This window comes from Elephantulus edwardii, unplaced genomic scaffold (assembly GCF_000299155.1).
Source record: "Elephantulus edwardii isolate Elephantulus edwardi_28Jun2011 unplaced genomic scaffold, EleEdw1.0 scaffold00417, whole genome shotgun sequence".
Taxonomy (NCBI): Eukaryota; Metazoa; Chordata; class Mammalia; order Macroscelidea; family Macroscelididae; genus Elephantulus; species Elephantulus edwardii.
In genome coordinates, this window is record NW_006400167.1 from 1,074,312 (window position 1) to 1,085,143 (window position 10,832).

A 10,832-nucleotide genomic window follows, 5' to 3' on the forward strand; every position below is an offset into this window, starting at 1 on the left:
GTTTCAATGAACCTCCTTCTGTTTTGTAGTGCATTCTGGTGTCATTTTCTGTGAATGTGGTCAGGTAGAGTTGTTTTTGTTGTTAGGTTTTCTGTTTGTTTTTTCTCCCCCTCTCCTTTTTCTCCCCCTTTGTCTCTTTTGGTGGGGTGGGGAGTGGGCTAAAGTCATAGGAAGAAAACTGTGATGTATGTGTCCAGTATGCACTATTTTGTTTTTGTTTTGCAAGAAGAGTTGAACTATTTTTAATAGCAAGAGTAAATGGTGGAAAATGCAAAAAAAAAAAAAGAGAAAATGTACACTCTTCATGGCTAGAAAGACTCAATATTGAGAAAATGACAATCCTACCAAAAGCAATTTGCATGTTCAATGCAATCGCAATACAGATACCATACTAATTTTTCAAGGAGATTGAAAGGGAAATTGTGACATTTATTTTGAGAGGAAAGAGACTCCGAATAACAAAGCACTTCTGAAAAACAAGAATGAAGGCATAACACTCCCTAACCTTAAAATTTTCTACACACCGGTAGTAACCAAAACCACATGGTATCAGTACAAGGACAGGCACATAGCCCAATGGGACAGAATTTATAATCCAGAAATAGATCCATCTATCTATGATCAACTGATATCTGACAAGGAAATAAAACCTATCAAGTGGGAAAATGACAACCTCTTCAACAAATGGTGAGGGTAAAATTGGACTGCTATCTGCAGAAAGCTGAAATAGGATTCACATTTCACCTCATGCCAAAAAAAAAAAAAGAACGAAAGGTGGATAAGCAAAGCTTAAAACTATAAAGTTCATCAGAGAAAAATTGGAATCAAGCTCAGATGGCCAAGTCTATGGTATAAAGAGACTTCCAAATATGCTTCCAGAAATGCTCTTCTGGAGAGGGAAAAAAAATAGATAAATGACACTTTTTAATGATTAAGTTCCTGAGTGCATCAAAACGTTTTCCCAGCTGAGTAAAAAGAGAACCTACTGGTTGGGAAAAATATTTGACAATACCATTTCAGACAAGGGCCTCATATTAAAAGTTTACAGAATCCTACAGGGCCTCCACAAGAAAAATACTGATAACACATTACAAAATTGGCGAAAGACATGAAAAGAATTTTCACCAAGGATAACATTCATATGGCCAACAGACATGAAGAAATATTTAAAATCACTGGCAATAAGGGAATTGCAAATAAAAAAACACAATGAGATACCATCCCACTATAGTACCAGTGGCAAAGTTTAATAGGAAAACAAATAATAAATGTTGGAGAGGATGTGGCGAGATAGGAACCCTCACACACTGTTGTTGGTGGGATTGTAAAATAGTACAACCACTCTGGAAGGCAGTTTGGTGTTTCCTCAGAACGGTGAACATAGAACTTTCATATGACCAGCTATTTTACTGCTTGGAAAATAATCTGAGATGATAAGAACTGAAACACAAATGGAGACTTGTACAGCAATGTTCACAGCAGCATTATTAACCATCGCAAGAACATAAAAACAGACAAATTGACCAACCACAATACAATGGACTGAGAAATTATGGTACACTTTCACGATGGAATAATATGCAGCATGCAGGAGCAATAATTTTGTAAATCATTACCTAACAGAGGAGGGACTGCACGGTATTATGCAAAGTGAACTTACTCAGTCCCATAAGGACAAATATTGTATAAGACCTTTATTGTAGAAATAAAGAACAAGTAAAACATATACAAAGATCTAAGGGTAAGAGGAACAGAGGAACGGGGATGGACATGGTGGGGAGTGGGGCGAATCATGAGATTCCACGGTTTGATGGGTGGAGGGTAGGTGGGTTGGGGAGATGGGGTGTATCTGGTGTGAAGGGCAATGTATATAAACTTTGTAGATAAAAAGTGTAAATTTAAAAAAATAGATTGCGTTATGGACAGTAATTTACAAATAAAACCACTATTTAACAAAACAAAATCAAAACAAATTTAATACACAGTGGTAGTAACCAAAACAGCATGGTACTAGTACAACAACAAGCACATAGATCAATGGAACAGAATTGAGAAACCAGAAATGGGTTAATGGTCAACTGATACTTGACAAGGAAATAAAACCTATCAAATGTAGAAATGACAACCTCTTCAACAAATGGTGCTGGCAAAATGAGACTGCTACTTGCAGATATCTGAAACAGGATCCACATTTCACACCATATGCAAAAATCAACTCAAGATAGATCAGAGACCTGAGAGTAAAGCCTAAATTAATAAAATTCATAAGTTACAAAGTGTAACCAGGCTTAGAGGTCTTAGCTTACCAAATAGAGCCAGAAATGCACAATCTCAAGAGAATAAAACACATGAATAGGACCTTCTACAGATTAAATCTCTGTATTCATAAAAAACATACTGCATATTAAAAAAAAATCACACACACACACACACATACACACACACATCTTTTTCCAAGAGGGTGAAAAGAAAGCCAACTGACTAGGAATAAACATTTTTCAATACAATTTTGAACAAAGGTCTCATTACAAATGTCTACAGAATACTTCTGGGAATCCAGAAGAAAAAGACTGATAATTCAAATATGAAATGGACTAAAGACATGTAAAGGCTTTTCACATTCAGATGGCCAACAGACACATGAAGAAATGCTCAAAATCACTGGCAATAACAAAAATGCAAGTCAAAACCACAATGATTTAGCTTCTTTCCCCAGTAGCAGTGGCAATGCTTAGTAGGGTACCAAGCAAGAAGTTTTGGAGAGGATGTGGAGAAGTGGGAACTTTTTCTCATACTGTTGATGGGATTGTAAAATGGTGTACCTATTCCAAAAGACAGTTTGGCATTTTCTCAAAAAAAGTGAAACATAGGTGTCCGGGCAGCTACAGTTCTCCGGTGCCCACCATCCCGGCGGCCCCTTTCGCCTCCCGAACGCGGACAACTACATCCCCCAGATCGGGCCGCGGGAGGAAGGGGGCGGGGGACGCCGATTGGCGCTCACTTTCGCAATGGTTGGGTCTTTCTCCTTCCATCAGCCTATGAGGAGTTCGTAGTCCCAGAAGTGTGGCCGGAGTCGGCGGCTTCGCAGCGGCCTGGGCGGAGCTGAGGAGACAGCGGAGGCCGACAGGAAGGAGAAGGGGGCTGGTCGCGCAAGGAGGAGGAAGCTCTGAAAACAGCAACAAGCAGGGCTTGCTGTGACACAGAGGAACAAAATGGCGGCGCTGAGTGGGCGCCGCTGGGTCCGGGCCCAGCTGGGGCTCTTGCCGCTGCTGCTGCTGACAACGGCCCTGGCCGGAGGCTCAGGGACCGCTTCGGCGGAAGCGTTTGACTCAGTGCTGGGGGACACGGCGTCTTGCCACCGGGCCTGTCAGCTGACCTACCCCTTGAACACCTACCCCAAAGAAGAGGAGCTATATGCATGCCAAAGAGGTTGCAGGCTGTTTTCAATTTGTCAGTTTGTGGATGATGGAATTGATTTAAATCGAACCAAATTGGAATGTGAATCTGCATGTACAGAGGCATATTCCCAAGCTGATGAGCAGTATGCTTGCCACCTTGGTTGCCAGAATCAGCTGCCGTTTGCTGAATTGAGACAAGAAAAACTCATGTCCTTGATGCCAAGAATGCATCTGCTCTTCCCTCTTACTCTGGTGAGGTCATTCTGGAGTGACATGATGGACTCTGCACAGAGCTTCATAACTTCTTCATGGACTTTTTATCTTCAAGCTGATGATGGGAAAATCGTAATATTCCAGTCAAAGCCAGAAATTCAGTATGCACCAGTTGGAGCAGGAGTCTACAAATATGAAAGAATCCTCTCTAAGCAAAATGTCCTATCTGCAGATGAGAAGTTCACAAGCTCACAGAAACTTTGCTGAAGATGGAGAAAGTGATGGCTTTTTAAGATGCCTCTCTCTGAATTCTGGATGGATTTTAACTACTACTCTTGTCCTCTCGGTGATGGTATTGCTTTGGATTTGTTGTGCGACTGTTGCTACAGCTGTGGAGCAATAAATATGTTCCCTCTGAGAAGTTGAGTATCTATGGTGACTTGGAATTTATGAATGAACAAAAGCTAAACAGATATCCAGCTTCTCTTGTGGTTGTTCGATCTATGACTGAAGAAAGATCATGAAGAAGCAGGGCCTCTACCTACGAAAGTGAATCTTGTTCATTCAGAGATTTAACCTTTTTTTCTTTTTTCTTTTTTTAAAGAAAAGTATAATTGACATCTAAATTTCTATTCCTGATAGAGTTTTTAAAATTGTTTCATTGGACATAGGCTTAAAAAAAATCACTTTATGATGCAAATAAAGTTACCCAAATCTGTAAAGATTGCATTTGCTATAACTTAACTTGTTTTTTTAAATAATTTAAGAGATGGGTATTTGGAATTGTATTTTTATTTTACTAATATGTATAACTGTAATTGAGGGTTTTTTCTTTCCTAACAAAATTCTGTTATCTGATCATTCTTATTCCCCACCTCCTTCCATGATGTTGTCAATCATCTTAGTTAATAAACTCAGTGTTTGTAGGGCTATACTTCTGCCCAAACATGGCCCATAGATCTAGAATTTGAATTTAGCAAGACATGCCCTTTATACTAATTTTCAGTTGTACTGAACTGAGGTCATTAAAATTTTATTTTAATAACAAAAAAAAAAGGTGAAACATAGAAACTCCATATGACCTAGCTATTCTACTACTAGGAATATAGCCCAAGGAAATTAGAACTGAAACGCAAACCAATTTGTACACCAATATTCCTGGCTGTGTTATTCACCATCACAAGAACATTAATACAGCACAAATGTTCAACTACAACCGAATGGTTTGAGAAATTGTGGTACGTTCACACAATGGAATACTATATAGCACTCATGAGGAATGATTTTTTAAAATGCTATGTAATTTGGGAGAGACTAGAGAATATTATGCTGAGTGAACTAATCCATAAGTAAACTAACCCATAATTCTCATAAGGACAAATAATACATAAGACCAGTATTATGAAAATAAAAGGATAACTAGCAAAACATGTACAGGAACTCAAAGAGGGTTAGGAAGGAGTGGAGGGGTGAGGAGAGGTAGGTGTGAAACCACAGGGCTGCACAGTTTGGTGGGTGGAGGGGCAGTGTGTGGGGGGAAACAAATGCGAAGGATCTGGGCAAAAAGGGTCATGATGGGCAAGGTCCAACAGTGATTGCTTATATAAAACATAATGAATGAGAATGATTGTATGAAACACAATGTGAATAAAGAATAGTATGAAAAGTTATTTGAACAACTATGGAAGAAGGTGCAAATGATGGAAGAAACAATGGGAACGACTAAGAAAGCAAACGCTCCACAGACATGAAGCCAGAAGAAATATACTGATGACCAAACTGCCTTCCAGAGTGGTTGTACCATTTTACAATCCCACAACAATGTAAAAGAGTTCCTACCTCACAACATCTTATCCAACATTTATTACTTGCTATCCGTTTAAACTTTGCCACTGCTACTGTAATGAGATGGTACCTCATTGTGCTTTTTTATTTGTGTCTATTACAACAAACAGACGCTGCCCTGGATGTGCTCACCAAGTTGTGGCAAGAAATCTGGAGGACAACCATCTGACCTATTGACTGGAAGAGATCTATATTTGTTCCCATTCCAAAGAAAGATGACCCGATAGGGTGGAAATTATTAAACAATATCATTGATATCACATGTAAGCAAGATTTGGCTGATGATTATCCAAAGTCAACTGGAAAAGCACATCAACAGAGAACTGCCTGAAGTGCAAGCTGGATTTAGAAGAGGTCATGGTACAAGGGGTATTATTACTAATGTCAGATGGATCTTGGCTGAAAGCAGAGAATACCAGAGGAATGTCTATCTGTGTTTCATTGACTATGCAAAGGCATTTGACTGTGTGGATCACAAAAAACTGTGGCTGACTCTGAGAAGAATGGGAATTCCAGAAAACTTGATTGTGTTTATGCAAAATTTATACTTGGACCAGGAGGCAGTCATCAGAATAGAGCAAGGAAACACTGCATGGTTCAAAATTGGGAAGGGTCAAGGATGTGTCCTATCTCCAAATCTTTCCAATCTATATGCAGAACAGATTATCCAGGAGGCTGGGCTCTTTGAGGAGAAGTGTGGCATCAGGATAGGAGGTAGACTCATGAACAATCTGTATTATGCAGATGACACAATCCTGCTTGCTGAAATGGAGGAGGACCTTGATGAGAAGTGCTTGATGCAGAGGGTTAAGGACTCCAGCCTTCAATATGGATTGAAGCTCAACATAAAGAAAACAAAAATTCTCACCACTGGGCTGATTGGCAACATCATGATGGTTGATGAAGAGAATGAGATTGTTGACAGCTTCAGTTTGCTTGGCTTTACAATCAACACTCTTGGTACCAGCAGTAAGGAAATTAAAAGACAAATTGCATTGGGAAAGTCTGCTGTCAGAGACGTCTCCAAGGTACTGAGGAGCAACGATGTCAGTCTAGATACTAAGGTGCGCCTGATACAGGCCATGGTCTTTTCAATTAAGTAATTGCATCAGAGAGCTGTACAATGATTAGGAATGATTGAAAGAGAGCTGATGCCTTTGAGCTTTGGTGCTGGAGAAGAGTATTGGATATATCATGGACTGCTAGGAGAACAAAGAAGTTCACCCTGGAAAGCGTGAAGCCAGGCTGCTCCTTGGAGGCAAGGATTCTGAAGCTCCATCTGACATACTTTGGACTTGTTGCAAGGCAGAATCAGTCCTTGGAGAAGGACGTCATGCTTGGGAGGGTGAAGGGACGGCGCAGGAGAGGAAGACCCTCAATGAGAAGGATTGATACCATCAATGGGGTAATGGGGATAGGTGTGTTGGAGACAATAAGATTGGCAAGGGATAGAGCAGGGTTTAGGGCTGTTGTACATAGGGTCGCTATGAGTCACAAACGACTTGACGGCACATAAAGAGCAACAGCAACTTATTGCCAATGATTTTGTGAATTTCTTCACGTGTCTATTGGCCATGTGAATATTTTTTCCATGTCTTTTGTCTATTTTGGAATTGGGTTATCAATCCTTTTCTTGTGGACACCCAGAAGTATTCTGGAAACTTTCATTATGAATTGTCCTATTGTCTGGGATGGTATTGCCAAATGTTTGTTAGCAATGCAAGAACATGGAAGCAGCCCAGGTGTTAAACCACAATTGAATGGATTGAGAAAGTATGGAATATTCACATAATAGAATACTAAGCAGCATGCAGGAGATATAATTTGTAAATTACTACCTAACTTGAGAGGGGCTGAAGAGTATTACACTGAGTGAACTAACTCAGTCCCATAAGGACAGATACGGAATAAAACCATTATTTTAGAAAGAGTATGAGGATCCAATGGTGAGGGTGGAGACCAAGGGGTGAGGATGGAAGGGAGGGAGGTAATCATTCAGTTGCACAATTCTGTGGTGTGGAGAGTGAAGGAAATTGGAAAGATATTGTGTGAAAATCAACGTATTCGCACTTTGTAAATAAATCAGTATAAAAGAAAAGAAAAATTATATGAGGAAACGTAACTGCAATTTCCATAAAAGAAAGGACTTTATTGTCAACTATTCTATTTCAAGAGCTACTCTTACTGGAGTGAGATGATATCTCATAGTTGTTTTGATGTGCATCTCTCTTAGAGCTAGGAACTTTGAACATTTCTTCATGTGCTTGTAGGCCATCTGAATGTTTTCTTTGGTGAAGTGTCTGTTCATATCCTGTACCCATTTTTCAAATGGATTATTTACTTTTATCTTGTTGTGGTGCTCAAGCATTTTATAAATTCTCTATATAAGTCCCTTATCTGATATGTCATTACCAAATACTTTTCCCCAATCTGTGGCTTCCCTTTTTACTCTGTTGGAGAAGTTTTTGGATGTGCATAGAGATTTGATTCTTAGAATGTCCCATGAAGAAGAAGAAAAAAAAGAGCTACTCATGGAGCTGAATATCTATTTTCTGAATTATTAAAATCCCCAAGTATTTAAACAGTAAAAAATAAGATCATACTAAGATGTAAAATAACAAAAAAAGGTACAAGAACTTTAAAAAAATCAACACAAAATAAAGAGGGTACTGGCAACACAGTACTAGAAATAACAGAAAGGCCTGAAAAGGAAACCCAGAATATTAAGACTGAAATGGTCGAACTGTTTAACATGCCAAAATGACAAAAAGGTAGAACAGAAGACATAGAGCAGAGTCAGTGAGCCGGAAGACAAGAACTTCCATGGAAACACATTGTTAAGTGCCATGAAGTTGTAGACTCATAGCAACCCTATGAATGAAAGTTTAGAACATGCATAACTTTCATCATTTCTCTAATTTCATAGTTTCCAGAGGCAAGCTATTTCAGAAGTGGATGCCACTCCTGCTTCCAAGCTTGTTTTCATTTGAGAGTACCATCAAACACTGTCCACCATGGGCAAACATTATCACATTTGACACATCACAGCGACCACCTCTGTACAGCAAAAAGACCAGTGCTATAGCACTTGACTGAAAACAAGTATAAACCAAATGCCTTTTTAAATAGGAAGCTCAGTTCAATCAGCTCACACACAATTTTGAGCAACAGTCCCACCCAAGCCTCAGCCAAAACAGAAAACACACATTTGTAGAATCCAGTGGCTTCACTCATCCTCCCAAATTTTAAAGCAGCCCCAAACTGGCAATCAAAAATACTAGAAGAAAAATCAGAAATGAGACATAAAAAAAAGAAAGAAAACATTAGAATCATGTGGGATAATATTGAAAGGAATAACATACATATGATTGGAATTCCAGAATACAAGCGGGATAGAGAAATCACTGAGAAAATTGTGGAAGAGGTACTAGAAGAAAACTTCCCAGGTATTATGAAGAACAAGAAAATCTATATTCAAGAAGTTCATCAAACATCAAGTAGACTAGACCTAAAAAAGGAAAACATCAAGACATATAATAGTTAAATTTTCCAAAATAAAAGATAAGGAGAGAATACTAAAAGCAACAGGAGGAAAAACAGTCACTTACAAAGGAAAAGCAATTAGATTAAATTTTGATTTTTCAGCAGAAATCAAGTGAGCAAGAAGACAATGGGATGGCATATACAGAAAGTTGGGGTGGGGGGAATTACCAACCAAGGATCCTGTACCCAGCAAAACTCTCCATCAAATATAAAGGAGAAATAACGTCTTTTACCATAAAGAAAGAACTTAAGGAATTTCTGGAAACAAGACCAAATCTACAAAAACTTTTAAAGAAGTTCTTTCTTCACACAGAGACAACAAAGGAAAGTGGATGGATCATAGTAACAAAAAAGAGCAAGAAAAGAAACACAACAAAATAGCAAAGATAACACCTGGCCTATTAAAAATCAAACTTAATGTGAATGGACTAAATATACCAATCAAGAGAAAAAGAATAGCAGAATGGATAATAAAAAAAAGACCATCAATATGTTGTTCACAATAAATTAAGAGAAATACAGACTCAAAATCAAAGACTGGTAAAAAACATACCAAGCAAACGGCATCCACAAAAAAGGAGCAGCGGTAATACCAATCTCTGATAAAACAGACTTCAGAATGAAAATCACCACATATGATAAGGAAAGGCACTATATAATGATGAAAGGAACATAGATCAAGAAGACATAACATTGGTCAACATCTGTGCACAAAATGATTGTTGTTGTTGTTGTTATATGCCATTGAGCTGCTTGCAACTAATAGAGATCCTTTGTACAGTTGTTGTTGTTATGTGCCGTCGAGTTGCCTGCGACTCATAGCGACCCTATGTACAACAGCCCTAAACTCCGCTCTGTCCTGTGCCAATCGCAATTTTCTTTATCCTGTGCCAATCCTATTGTCTCTGACATACCTACCTTCATTACCCCAATCACTGAATCAATCCATCTCATTGAGGCTCTTATTCTCTTGCATTGTCCCTTCATCCTTTCAAGCATGATGTCCCTCTCCAAGGACTGGTCCCTTCTTGCAACATGAACAAAGTACATCAGATGAAGCCTTAACCCTTCCCTCATGGAGCAGTCTGGTTTTACCCTCTCCAGGATGAATCTGTTTTTCTTCTAGCATACTATTTTTCTAGCACCACAGCTCAAAGGCTTCAATTCTCTTTCTATCATCCCTAGTCATTGTCCAGCCTTCTGAAACATATCAAGCAATTACAAAGACTATGGCCTGGATCAGGCACACCTTAGTCTCCAGACTGATGCTGCTCTTCAGTACTCTGAAGAGGTCTCTGAAGGCAAATATTCCCACGGTAATTTGTCTTTTGATTTCCTGGGTACTAGTATCCACTTCCTAAATAACATGTCTCTGGAAAATCTATGAACTTTGACAAATGACGATAGTTGTAGAAAGGCTTCAGTCTTTTTGTTCATAGAGTCACTATGAGACGTGATCAACTTGAAGACAATAAACAAAAACAACAAGTACCAAGGGTGTTGATTGGGAGCCAAGCAAAGTAAAGTTGTTAACAATCTCAATCTCTTCACTATCTATCTATTTATTGGCAACTCAGCTCAGTGGTGAGAATCTTTGTTTTCTTTTTTTAAATTATTATTAAATTTTATTCGTTTTAGTGAACATTTACAGAGATTTTGGATTTTCATTCATTCATTGTTGCACTGTTTTCTCCACCCTCCTCCCCAGTTCGTTCTTCTTCCCCCACCCCCATGTCTAATTGTCCAATTGCCACAGTGCTTGTCAAAGCCAGTTCTGATTAATCTCCTTTGTCAGTGTGTCCCTTGCCATTCCCTATCACTCCTCCCTGAGAG

At 38.9% G+C, this 10,832-nt stretch overlaps 1 pseudogene; it reads left to right on the forward strand.

Moving 5' to 3' along the window:
• The first annotated feature begins 3,212 nt into the window (after positions 1-3,212).
• Positions 3,213-4,187, forward strand: LOC102876994 (annotated as a pseudogene).
• The last annotated feature ends 6,645 nt before the right edge of the window (positions 4,188-10,832 follow it).